General features: G+C 40.1%; 1 protein-coding gene across 5 annotated transcripts in view; it reads left to right on the top strand.

Annotated features, from left to right (window-relative positions):
• The window catches only part of Sgcd (sarcoglycan delta), a 937,685-nt gene that overhangs the window by 552,496 nt on the left and 371,739 nt on the right, over positions 1 to 13,450 (top strand). The window lies entirely within an intron of this gene.

The following is a 13,450-nucleotide window of genomic DNA, read 5'->3' as shown; positions in this document are numbered from 1 at the left end:
CCTGGAGGTCTGAGTTTGAAAGCGCCCTGGCACTTCTGAAAGTTAGATCTCCACAGCTAGCACCACGGGGGAAGGAAAAGTGTGTGGATTCCTCCTGATGTCCCTCTGTCACGGCGGCCTGAAAGTTTCCCTTTCTGCTTCACCGGACACTTCATTGACTGCAGAGATAATCTCTCATGAAAATGTTCCCGTTCTTAATGCTTCAAGGGTTGTAAGAGGGGTGTTCCAAGCAGGAGACAGTTCTTTGGTTTTGGAGGGAATCAGAGTTTGAAGTTTTTATTTTGGAACACTTTTTTTTTTTTTTTTTTTTTTTTTTTTTTTTTTTTAACAGATGTGTGGGTAAGGAGGGTTCCTCGTGTCTTTTATTTTCATATGTGATTTTGACTTTCTTATGTGAGATTTGAACAGCAGTAATATATTTACCTAAAATAGGCTGTTCTACTTTGGTAAGCAATTCCCCTTTTACTAAGTGGCAGAATAAACCTGCAATTTAATACATACTTATAATATAGATAATAGAGTCATAGTAGAAAACAGTAATTTATTTTTAAAAATCATTGTTAAAAATAGAGACACATGGTGTGAATGTTTTATCGACCACTTCTTTTTATTTTCACCTAACTAAAAATAGTGCATTAAAAATATTGAATAAATTTTAGCAGGAGGGAACCTCGGCCTTTCCTCTTCAATTTAAGTTCCTTTTCACACATATGTGCTATATTGTAATACATATAATAGCCCTCCTAGGACTTTGATATTACTCCTTTCTGTGTTCGTATTTAGAAGACAAGCCCCACAGTGCCACTGCCTTTAAGATTAAGTCTGGACTAAAGCTCATCCGTCCTGCTGTAGGGCTCCATCCTGCACAGTCCATGGCAGCAGGGGTGCTCCCCAGAGGGGACTTGGGCAAAAGCCTGCCTGGAGAAAATAGATGAAGGGGTGGAGCCCTTGCACACTAGGATCTTAGCAAAGAACCACTAGACCTCATGAGTGCTTCTCTTAGAAAATGGGGTAAGTTTAATTCAGAGTCCTGAACCCCCTGACAGGCAGCTTGTTAGTACTAGGGCAGATGCTGGGATGCCTCACTCTCCCCATCCTAAGATGGGTAGGCAGAAGGTCATTTTGGTAGTAATATTTTCAGATTGTCAGCTAGTGCTTTCTTTCTCCGTAGTTTTGTTGTTGGAGGTTAGAGTCCGTATATGACTGACAGCTGGCTTTCTCAGTCTTGAGGGATGGCTCACACATGTTTTCCTTGTTAACCTCATCTCTGTGTCAGGAGGGGTAGAGTTGGATGGGGTAGGGCAGGGTGGGGCAGCTTAAAGAATTTCAGACTCCCTACAGTCACGGGAGGGCAGTTAGGAGTCAAGATGGACCATGGCTCTCTTTTCTATTGCCCAGGCGGATTGGTGCTGATGGGAAACACAGCCAAGCACCCATTGCCAGTAACAGAGACAGAGAGTGATCTGGAATGTCATCCCCCTCTAAATTTAGTTCATGTCAAGCTTTCTGCAGAAAGAGGCGTGACATAGCAACTCCAGGTTGCAGGATTGTGCGGAGCAGTGCCCAAACTGGGAAGAAACTGTGTTGTTTTTTTTTTTTTTTTTCTTTTCAAAAGAGGGAAACTCAAGCTCTCTTGACATTTGAAAGGGATGTGGGGAGGAAGAGGACAGAGAAGAAGGCTGGGCAGAGGTGAATCCTGTAAGGACTGGGCTGGGCAAAATGAGCATGGAGCACGGAGGGAGAAGATCTCTTTACAGGAAATTAGCACACTTATTAGACTCCTTTAGACACTGCTCTGCTTGGCTTCATATACAGATAAATCATGACCTCAGTGCACTAGGCTGGTTTACCCTCCTCACAAGGGGAGACCTTATGGTCAGCCTGCCTTGCGGTGCCTTCTGGAAGTAATCAGAAAGCACATTTTGTAAGAATAGAATTACCCAGAGGGCTCACATTTCCTAAGCAGGAGAAAACAGGCTCTTGGGGCCTTATTTTAGCCCATATTTGTTCCTTGCAGAGCTATTCCTGCAGAAGCATTGAGTGAAGGGACCAGGTGGACATGAGCAAGTGACTACTGGGATGAAGCTATTCCAGGCTCTGCTAGACCTACTTTATTAAAACAAAGTTTTGAAAGAGAAGACCATGCTATGTATGCTTTTTTAAGTGAAAAAAAAAATGTTCTTTTTTTTCTGCAGAGATACAGGACTGATAGAAGATTGTGATATAGATAAAGGGTAGCTAGAAGACAGGTCACAAAGACATGAAGAGTGATATGAAGAGAAAGAGAATGAAAAATAGATTATAATGTAGATAGGTAGGCAAATAGATATAGAAATAGATTATAATATAGATAGATAGATTGATTGATTGATGATAGATAGATAGATTAGATATGCACAGAGAGAGATGATAGGTAGGTATGTAGATTTGTACAGAAACACACAGAGATGGAGAGAGGGGATAAGCGATTGATAGAATAGATTCATGATAGATGTTAACACCGATAGATTAATAGGGAGAGGTAAGAAGATAGAATGGATAGGTAATAACATAGAATGTGTAGGTAGATGAACTAACAGAGATATATAAGAGAGATGGGTAGAGAAATGGTAGATAAGTAGGTTGGTAGCTAGATTTGGAGGGGGAAATGATAAGTGGATGGTAGAATAGATGGATGATAGATATATAGAAGGAATAGTTAAGGAGATAAGTGGTTAGAATTGATAGATACTTAGTGATTGATAGGATGATGGACAGATAAATGATAGATGCTAGAGAAACAGTAATTGATATTTTATTATAGAAATTAGCTCACAACACTATGAAAGCCAAGAACTTCCATGGCATTAATCTGCTGCTGGATCCCCAGGAAATGGAGTGATATCATTCAGAGTGGGAAGTCCAAAGTCAGTATAGCTGACAGTCTGAGACCTAGAGTTTATTGAAACAAGAGGGTGTCCTAATAGGGGCAGAACTGATCTAAACTTGAGAATCCAAGGGCCCAAACCAGGGAATTGTATGTTTGCCAGCAGAAGACACTCCTGAGAGATGTTGTTCCTGACAGGTCTGTCTTTCTAGAACTCCTGTAGGCTTCTGGAATGGCTTTGAAATACTCTATTCTGGTGGAGCCCAGATGCATTAATTTATTGTATACATTGGGATTTTGCAGGAGGTTTCATTGGAAAAAGAAGTTTGAAAGCTAGGTCAGTGAAGGTTGCATTTGGCCACCAGTCCTTCAAACCCTGCTTATAGTAATCTAAGTCTTAAAAGGTTTGTTTTCAAACATATAGTTGTAGATCAGACTTAGAAAAGCCAGGACTACGGCAGGGATAATTGGTTCCCCTACTTCCACATAGGCTTTATATCCTCTTTTCCTTTCTAAGTATCATGCACAAGCCAGGAAAGCAGTAACACAGCATGAAGGGGAATTATTTGTCCTCCCAGCTCCTTAAATCAGGAAGAAGTGTCCTTCATTATAGTCTTGCCATGATGTTTCAAAGCACACAAACAGAGCAGAGTCAAAAGCTTTCTGGTCAGGCACTGGCCCCATGGAGTAATGTTTCAAGGACTATCTTTGGCCAGTCTTTCACTCTCTGAGACTTGAATAGAAACCATAAGTTGCCGGGCGGTGGTGGCGCACACCTTTAATCCCAGCACTCAGGAGGCAGAGCCAGGCGGATCTCTGTGAGTTCAAGGCCAGCCTGGACTACCAAGTGAGTTCCAGGAAAAGGCGCAAAGCTACACAGAGAAACCCCGTCTCGAAAAACCAATAAATAAATAAATAAATAAATAAATAAATAAATAAATAAATAAATAAAAAATAAATAAATAAATAAAAATAAAAAATAAGAAAAAAAAGAAACCATAAGTTGAGGTGAAGGGCTTTTATTTGTTTGTTTGTTTGTTTTACCATTGATGCAAATCAGAGTATTGTTAGCATCTAAAAGTAGGAAGTCGATAAGTTAGGTCACAGATATTATTGGCCATAAGTTCCTGCCATTCAAAAGAAGAAGAACCAAACACATTTGAACTCTTAACCCAAGTGAACCATTTATTCTGTTATAAATTCTGTTGTAAAGACATAAGCCCTAAGACCACAGAAAGGATCGCTTGCCCAAGAAGCACAGGCAATCCTGTGCACAGAGACAACACTTCTGGGTTCTTGATACCAAATATAGGTTGTGAGTGTTCTTTATGTGATACGACTAAATAATGATGCTTAGTGACACTTTAGAAGCCATGTTAGACAGATGAACAGTATAAGGGGGTCTTAGTAATAGAAGACTTCTCAGAAGACACCATCCTTACTTTTCAAAAACTACTGAGTCAGAATTGAAAGTAGGAGAATTCTGAGTTCTGAAAATTCTCCCCCTTGGATTCTATTCAAGCCAAGTCAAACTACAGGTCAAGAACAGGGCTTGTGAAATTCTGTTTTGACTTTTGCCTATTGCAGGAGTACTAGTATGGTTTTGGTCGCAAATGTCAGAAAGATGTGACACAATGTCTTGAGTGATAGTTTTACTCACTCTACCCCGAGGCTGTTTGGGTTCTATTTTCTCTCTCAAGAATCATCAAAATGAGCCCAGTGTACGTCTGTGCACTGTGGAACCCATTGTCTTCCTCATGGCCTCTAAAGCCAGATATGAAGGTGATGGTAGAAGTTGGCATAGAAAAAGGTTTTGGAAGTGGAACAAACAGTGCTGGTAGAGATCTCGAGAAGGTCTTGGCTCCATTCTTCTCTGGATCTCAGGTTTAGAAGGGTGCCCATGCTTTGTGGTTTCTTTGTGCTTCTCAAAATCTATGATTTCTACAATTCCAAGGCTCTCTCCACTTTCAAGAATATCTCTTCATCTGCTTTCCCAAATATGGGCATCTTAAAGTATTATATCCATCCCTCCATCCACCCTTACCCATGCTATCATTTTATCTTCCTCCGTAATACTCTAATTAACCTCTGTTTGACAAAAATATATTTCTCTGAATTTTAATCCAGTCATCTAAGCAAGAAAGTGAGTGGATGCCAGGGAGACGGAGCACAACAAATAAATAAAAGTAGACGAAATGACTTTGCCATAGCAAAAGAGCAGTAAGCTGAGAATTAAGCCCAGGCTCCATTGGGATCCCGACTCTGTGACCTTATGCAGCTTTAATCAACACCCTGGATCCCGTGTCCCAGTCCTTAAATGGACTATGATAATATCTGCCTCACAATTTATTGTGAATGCAGAATACACCTAGCATGAAGCCCTATGCAGAGTTTTACAGATTTAGGCATACACATGGTTAATGTTAACTGTTATGGTACCAGGTAAACTGAGAAAGAATAAAATAGCCTGATCATGATAAAGACTGGAGATGACCAGCGAGGGGAGAAGGCTTTGTTTTGAATCGTATAGCTTCCTTTCTGGGTGCATTCTCTCTGAATTTCTCTGCAGATTTCATTGTCCCCATTATTTCACCTTTGCTGCCAACATGAAAAGGTGACTGTCTTCATTATTGCTTCAGATTCCTCTTGCCAAATGTGAGCCACCTCCTCTAAAGGAAACCTTGTAAGCTGTGGCCCCTGACCTGACTCTCAGCTGGGCCCGCGGAATTCAGAGGACTGTGTCACCATGGTTCACTTGGTGTATAAATCCTAGGAGATTGGTTTGCTAGCAGCTCTTTGCTGATGGCTGTGCTAATGCTGGGGGTGTGTAGGTGGCTGTGGATACAATTGCTTTGTTCTTCTGGTTTTAACCAATAAAGCAGTGGTGCCTATGAAAGCAAGCACAATTCCCTGATAAAGATGATACTGTCAGGGATCAGAGACTCTCCCTCTGTGCAAAACACATTTCCAATTTCTCTGATAGGATCAGACTCAGTTGTGAACACCCTGACTTCCACAGGATGTGTTTGGAATGCCTGGAGGCCCTGCCACTGCTTGCCAAGGTTGAAGTGGTCAGCCACTAATTCTGCTCTCACTGAGCTCAAAGGTAATAAGTAGCAGGGTGAGCTGCCTTCCTCAAGCAGATGCTTAGACAGTATACTGCTGGAAAAACAAACCTGATGGGGAATGTGGACTGGGCATGATGTATTTCATGAGAGAAGGACAGAGCATGTGGGAGCAGAGCCACACTGTTCTTCCATTCCAGTGTGGACACCCTATGGCTGTCTTCTCTCTTCTCTTTTGCTAAGATATTTCTAGCTCTTTCCCTCTCATTCTTTATTTAGTGACACCATTACACCCCTATTTTGTTTTCTCTCTTGTTGAGTACGTGGTTCCCACAGTTATTATCTGCCTTGCTCTAGAGAACAGAGCGCAGGTAAGAGGTTAAGTCTAAACAGCCTAATGTTGGCAATGTCATGACAAACATTAGTTCCAAAGTGGACTATGCACTTTAGAAAAGACTGTGGCCTTGCTTCTCTATGTTAAAAAAAAAAACTGCCCACAATATATTACACATTGAGGATCTTCAAATCATAATCCATGTGCATGCTGTTCTAGAAATTCATTTTGGCTCACAAAGTGTTTTTGTTTTGATTTGATTTGTTAAGACTGGATCTTAACTTTGTAACCCAGGTTGGCTTCAGACTGCTGATTGTCTACATAGGCTCCCAAGTTCTGGGATCATGGTTGTTTATAGCCCTGCTTAACTTCCTGTCCTTTTTCTATTCATTTACTTAGCTACATCCTAACATAACAGGTGAAATCCGAATGTCTAGATGATTAAAACAAGAGATATATATCTGTGGTCTCACTTGTCATGGCACCATGGCAGATGAGTTCTGGGCAGGTCTTCTTCCTTTGAGTGGCACATGCCTCCTTCTCTCATTTGTGCTACCAGTGAGTGAGAATTTATATGGCTCAATTCTATTTGCCTCAGCAGAGTTTCTCAATGGAACTCTGGAACACAGTGACTCAAAGGACCCTTTTCTCAGTTCTCCTGCAGTGGTATTCATTGGATGGAAGTCAAGGTACCATTAAATTATGGCTTTAATTCTCTACATGAACATGGTTGTGCTGGACTGAGGATCTTATTGAAGAGGGGAAAAAAAGCTACTGTGGTGGCTAGGAGCAGAAGACTCACAGTGAGATATTGTTCATAGAAACTCTCACATGAATGGTGGCTGGAGTTAAAAGCTATAAACATGGCAGAAATCAGATGAATCATTGTATTTAGGGCCAGAGAAATGGCTCAGTAGTTAAGATGGTTAAGTAGTTAAGTAGTACTGTTTTTTGCGTTGGACCTGACTTTGTTTCCCAACACTCATGTTAAGTACTTTACAATCACCTGTAACTCCAACTCCAGATGATCCAACATCTTTTTCTGGCTTCTGTGGGCATCTATGTTCACATGCAAATACCCCAACATAAATATATATGCAAACACACATAATTTAAATTAAATATTTTTAAAGGAAGAGCATGAGAAGAATTTTGAGAGTGATAGAAATATGTCCTGTCTTATTTTCAAATAAACACAGATGTTTAAAACCCATTGAGCTCTCTAGATACCATCTGCATATATTCAGTGGGTGTAAATTGTACCCTGATAGACATATATGCATTTGTGAATGTGTACACCAACTATAACATGGATGCAGAGTACATCACAAAAGACATAACTTTTTATTTTATTTTATGTGTATGTGAATGTCGCATACCATTTTCAATGTTAAGTACTCATAGAGACCAGAAGATGCTATCAGATTCCCTGGGAATAGAGTTACAAGTGGTAGGAAGCTTCCTGTTGTGGGTGGTGGGAGTAGAGCCTGGGTCATCTGCAAGAGCAGCAAGCTGCACATGCTCTTAAATACAGAGACATCTCTCCTGCCCCAGTTCTAACTCTTACTGCCATGCTTGTCCCTGTAAATTTCATATATATATAAAAGCAAATGATTGAACATGAGATGAACATCTCCTTAGACTACAGATTTCATTTCTGGCATCCATGATCACAGGCAATAGCTGAAGATATTTACCAAACAATTGTCAAGGGAGAATCCACTGAATCAATGGTAATTTTATGGAACCTCCAAATCACTATAGAAGGATGTATCCATTTGCTGGAGCTGTTTTTCATGATGCTATAAAAATTTATGGGTTTGAGAGGGTTTACTTCCCATGAGAACAATATCTATTCTTAGAGTAACATATACCCTGACTGAATTATATATGGTCAAATATTATTGATCAAATATTGTTTTTGACTTAAATTTAATAATATCCATTGACAAATTCTGACAAAGATGATCTTTTTATTTTTATCAAGTAAATTTTTTATTTATTTTACATCCAGTCTGCAGTTTCCCCTCCCTCCTCTTCTTCCCCCCAAACCTCCCATCTGCCCTTCCCCATCCACTCCTCTGTTTCTGTTCAGAGAGGGACAGGTCTCCCATAGGTGTCAACCAAAATGGCATTTCAAGTTAAGGTAGGACTAGGCTCCTTTCTTTAACAAAGGTGATTTCAAATTATATTTCAATTAGTTTTTAATTAGTCATACTGGTCTGGATGGGTATTTGCCTATATCTGGGAGCATTTTAACAAAGTGAGAACAGGTTTCAACCAGGAATTCTTTATTCCTTACTGTCTTTTTTTCCCCTTCTCTCATACATTGCACCCTGATCCTCAGTTTTTCCGCCCTCCTCCCCTCCAGCTTCTCCTCCCTCTACCCATCTCCCATCCATTCGTCTTCATTTTCTCTTCAGAAAAGGGCAGGCCTCCCATGAGTATCAACCAAACATGGTTGCAGTTAAGTCTAAGCATCACCCCTCTTATTAAGGCTAGTTGAGGCAACCCACTGTGAGGGAAAGGGCCACAAAAACATTGAAAGGTGTCAGAGACAGCTCCTGCCCCACTGTTAGGAGTCCCACAAGCTGCCTTCCTTACTGTCTTAATGGGCTGAGTGACTTTGGGAAGATTACTAAACCTCCTGGTTTTTCAGTTGCTTTGCATGTCTAACTCAGATACTGATAATTATATGCTGTAAGGGTTAAATCAGTCCAGTAAAATGTTTAAAGCTAGGTATGATGACATGAGGCAAGAGGATTGCCATTAATTTGAATTCAGGCTGGGCTACAGTGGAAGACACTGGGAGAGCATGCCCAGAAAATCAGCTAAGCAGGGCTCATAGGGGCTCATAGAGACAGAAGCAGCAACCACAGAGCCTGCATGGGTCTGTGCTAGACCCTCTGCATATGTGTTACAGTTTGGGTTTGGTGTTTTGTAGGGAGGCTTGGTGTTTTGGGAGGAGGTTCATGACAGTGGAGTGGAGATGTATCTGACTCTTTTGCCTGGAACCTTTTTCTTCCTACTGGGTTGCCTCTTGTTTTGCCTTGTTTGGTTGATGTCTCAGGGAGGACTGCTCTTTTCTGGGAAACAGGTCTGAGGTGGGGGAACTGGGAGGAGTGGAGGGTAGGGAAGCTGCAGTTGGGATGTATTGTATGAGAGAAGAATAAAAACTAATAAAATAAAAGTCTAGAAGTATCTATAGCATATCAGAGCATATGCAAGTGTTCACTATAATTTATACATGTTTTATATTAGGCAGCTGAAAGTTTTGTCATGATGCATCTTTGAGTATCAGAAGGTATGCATGCAATGCTTAAGGACAGGGAAATGAAAGAAGAGTTCAAATGGGCAAGACTGAAGCCTGGAATTTCTGGAAAACTTACTGTTTCTCTATTTAGCCAACTTTTACTACTAAATACTCTGTGACCTTGATTAAGTGCCTGCACACTACAGCACCCCCACTCCATCCCAGAAAGTACTTTTTTCTCATCTGTTAGGGAAGGATGGGGACTTCATGTCATCCATAAACCCTTCAAGCTTTGGTTCTCACTCTCCGATCTGAAGTGTGTGAGTCTGGCTTATCATTACCTTATGGTGCAGCCTGGTTCTTGAGCCATAGGAAAGCTCTGGGGGCTTAGCTGTGATTGTCCTTTTGTCAGAAATATCTATGAGGATTTAGAGAGTACTAGCCCTATGCAGTGCTGGGTGCCTGGTGAGCTGAAATGATTCCCCATACAGTAGCCATGATGGATGGACATAGCTTCCTTTCCATATACAGATGACAGAATTAAGCCTGCTGTCAGGCCTTTGATGACTTCTGTTCAAAAGTGTTCTTACATACTCCTCTCTGGTCCTCAACTTACAATATCAAATATCATATTCAGATGAAGTCTGATTACTTTATAAAACCAAATCTTCAACAGTTCTTGGGATTCTTCAAAGTCTCTGTTCAAATACGACATTTATCAGGCTACCCTATTTTTCATCTTTCCTCCAACTCATTAATCCTCTATCAAAAATAAAATATACTTGTATTTTTATGTTGGATATCTGTCTCCTCCATCACTACTTCTTACTTGTCATAATGCCAGTGCTGGGGCCTTTAGGGTTGTTTCTTAATGTAGTCCAAACACACAGAAGAGTGCCACAGGAAGACCTGGCCTTGGCAAGTGGTGGTAGTACCTATGAACATTTAAATGCATTCCACACACCTCCATGGTAATTCTAAGTGCCTTGTTTTGTATTCAGGGAAAGCTAGGCCTTTGTCTCACTCTGCATGTAATTCAAAGAAAAGATAGTCTGAGTCCCAAAACTAAATCCTGCAGGATTTTCTTGAGAATACTCATTCATTCCTTGGGTCCACTATTTCTTTATTGATGAAATGTTTTTAAGATTATTAGCCTCTTGGTAACTGTCAGGAATGGACACATTCATATGTCTGATAGTGACTAGTATGAATGTATACATCTGTATCACAGATACTTTTCTGTGTAAATAAAGCAACACCAGTGGTATTTCACATTTTCACTCTCTAGAATGGTGAGAATGAATGTACATAATGATACTCAATCATTTTCTGGTTCATTAGAAGAAAGTAATTTACACTTAAATGCAAGTTATTTGTTCTTACTACTTAATATTTATATGCTAGAAACTTACCTGTCTGTGTCTGAAGTCAATTTCCTGCCTAAATTCCAGGACTGTTTCCAGATGCCTCTGTTAACACCAGTGCTTTGGAGAGTATGTTCATTTCCATATTTATGTAACTATCTACTCCTCTTCCGCTGTTTATGACATGCCCCTTCTGCCCTTGAGTCTCTGCTTCCTTCCTCTTTTCCTCTGGGAAATGGCATTCTCATTCTCCATGATGCTTGGCCAGAACCTTTAGCTGCCCTTAGACTCCTGAGCTTTCTCATGCCCTGTCCCCGGCAGCAGAGGGGTCCATTAGCAGTGTTTTCCCAACTGTCTCCACATACAGCAAGTCTTGTCCCTCCCTTCTACATCTTCAGAGGTCTGGACCTTATCACCTGTCCCCAGAGGGATCCATGGCTTCCATTCTCATCTCTGACAGTCACTGGTCTAGAACAATGTAGTATCTCGTCCTCACATCTTGCTTCTGCAGTGGTGGTTTACTGTTGCAATCAGTATAACAGCTGGATTTGACTGCAGCTTGTATGAGCTTGCACAGCCTCTTAGCCATCTGTACCACACTTTCAATTTCTTCGTGGCCTTCCATCATCTAGAAAACACCCTCCACACATACCAAGTGAACCCACCCTAAGGCTTTGCTCCATGCTTGCTAGTTCTCTTTTCTCTATGGGTGCTTCCCCCCTGTCCTTATGCATATTAACTTGCTCATTCATGTTTTTCCCTCCAATCCCTCCATTACAGAGGGCTTTCTCTGGAGGAGTCCTCCAACACAAGCAGAGCCCCAAACATCATCCTTCTGCTACTGCTTCAATATTTCCTTCATGAGGTTGATATCCAATGATATATAGATGAAGTTACATATTTATTTGCGTTTCAGACTTTCTGTTGTGATAGAAATCCAGACGTAACTTAAAAGCAGGGAAGATTTATTTGGGATCCAGATTTCAGAGGTTTCTGTCATGATGGCAGGAGAGTGTGACAAAAGAGAACAGCATGAAAAATGGGAAGCAGGGATAATACCTGTCTCTCCTATCTCCTGTGGATAAGAGGGTGCTGGGTGCTGCCCACATTCAGGGTGAGGCTTCGCCCCTTAATGAGCCCTTTCCCGGAAATGAGTTTCCACAGACACACCAAGAGTTGCATTTTACTCATCTGTTAAGAGTTTTTCAATTGAATCAAATTGATGATCAATATTAATCATGACTATTTCTTTGTTTCCTCCACTAAGACACATTGTTCTGGGAGAGTGACAGAGTCAGCCTTGTTGCCTGGTGCCTGCACAGTGTAGAAACCGTCAATTATTGTTTTAAATAAACACAGGAGTAGGAAATTATGCAGAATAGCCTCAGTTTTCATATCTAAGGAAACACTTATATCATGAATCCACAGAATATTATTTATTAATTTGAATAACATTTTTTCATTTATTTTGCATACAGACTACAGTTTCCCCTCCCTCCTCTCTACCCAGTCCCCCCACCCATCCAACTGCTAAAAGGTAAAATTTTGAAAGGAAGTGTTGTGATTGTGATGGTTTTTGTAATCACAGTTCTTAGGAGGATCAGGATATCAAGATAGTTTTGTCAACATAGAGAGCTAAAGAATAAATAGCCTAGGCTATCGGAAATTCTGTTTCAAAAATCTTAAATAAGTAAATAAATAAATTCCTATATGTTTTTTGTTGCTTACATAAGTGGGACAACTTAAATTTAGAAGAGTCTGTGAAATTAGCCCTTATTGGTATAAAATGGCAAATTCAAATGTGTGTGTGCTTTGAACATATATATTGAATATGGACCCTCTATGTATTGATCATTTCTGGAATGATTTTTTTAAAAGTCCAGTAAAGTGATTTCTCCAAGTGAGAGAGGTTAAAAGTTAGATGAGATTTTCTTAAATATCTGCTCTTTTAAACATACACATCTGTCTAATTTTCAATAAAAGTTGCTTAGAATTTATATATTCTAACTCTCAGGAAGCTAAATGTAGAATTCCTGACTTTTAAATTCACCCAAATATTCATTTTAAAGGAAAATGTCATTATTAGGCTGTAAATAGTCATTGGCTTTCCTGGATGAATTTTATGAGAAAAAAAGTTGATTATTACATCAAATTTCAAAGTGATGAGTTTGTTACAATTTTTCAAAGTTGTGTCAGGTGTTAATAATCCAAGACTAATGTTTATATAGCTGAATGAAAACAACACTTAACAGCAAATAGTTTTAAATCAGAAAGCACAAAATTAACACAGCTAATAGAAGGCTATGTATGTGCCAAGATAATCCAAAATGGTTCATATGCCACAATCAGCTTTGAAACACTATAATGAGCCTATACAGGAACTTCTGCCTGCTATTCATAAAAACTCATCAGGAGTTGTACAATTATGTAATTCGGGTTTGCTTTTACATGTTACCAGAAATTTTGAGATGAGACATCACCCAAACATCCCACCTCTCTTGACTTGCATCATACTCATTCCCAAATATGATAATATGGTGGTTTGTATTTCTGCATTTGTCCCTAGCT

The sequence above is a fragment of the Peromyscus leucopus genome, chromosome 8b (assembly GCF_004664715.2).
Source record: "Peromyscus leucopus breed LL Stock chromosome 8b, UCI_PerLeu_2.1, whole genome shotgun sequence".
Taxonomy (NCBI): domain Eukaryota; kingdom Metazoa; phylum Chordata; class Mammalia; order Rodentia; family Cricetidae; genus Peromyscus; species Peromyscus leucopus.
Note: the sequence above shows the minus strand (reverse complement) of the source record. Positions and strands in the feature narration are given on the sequence as shown.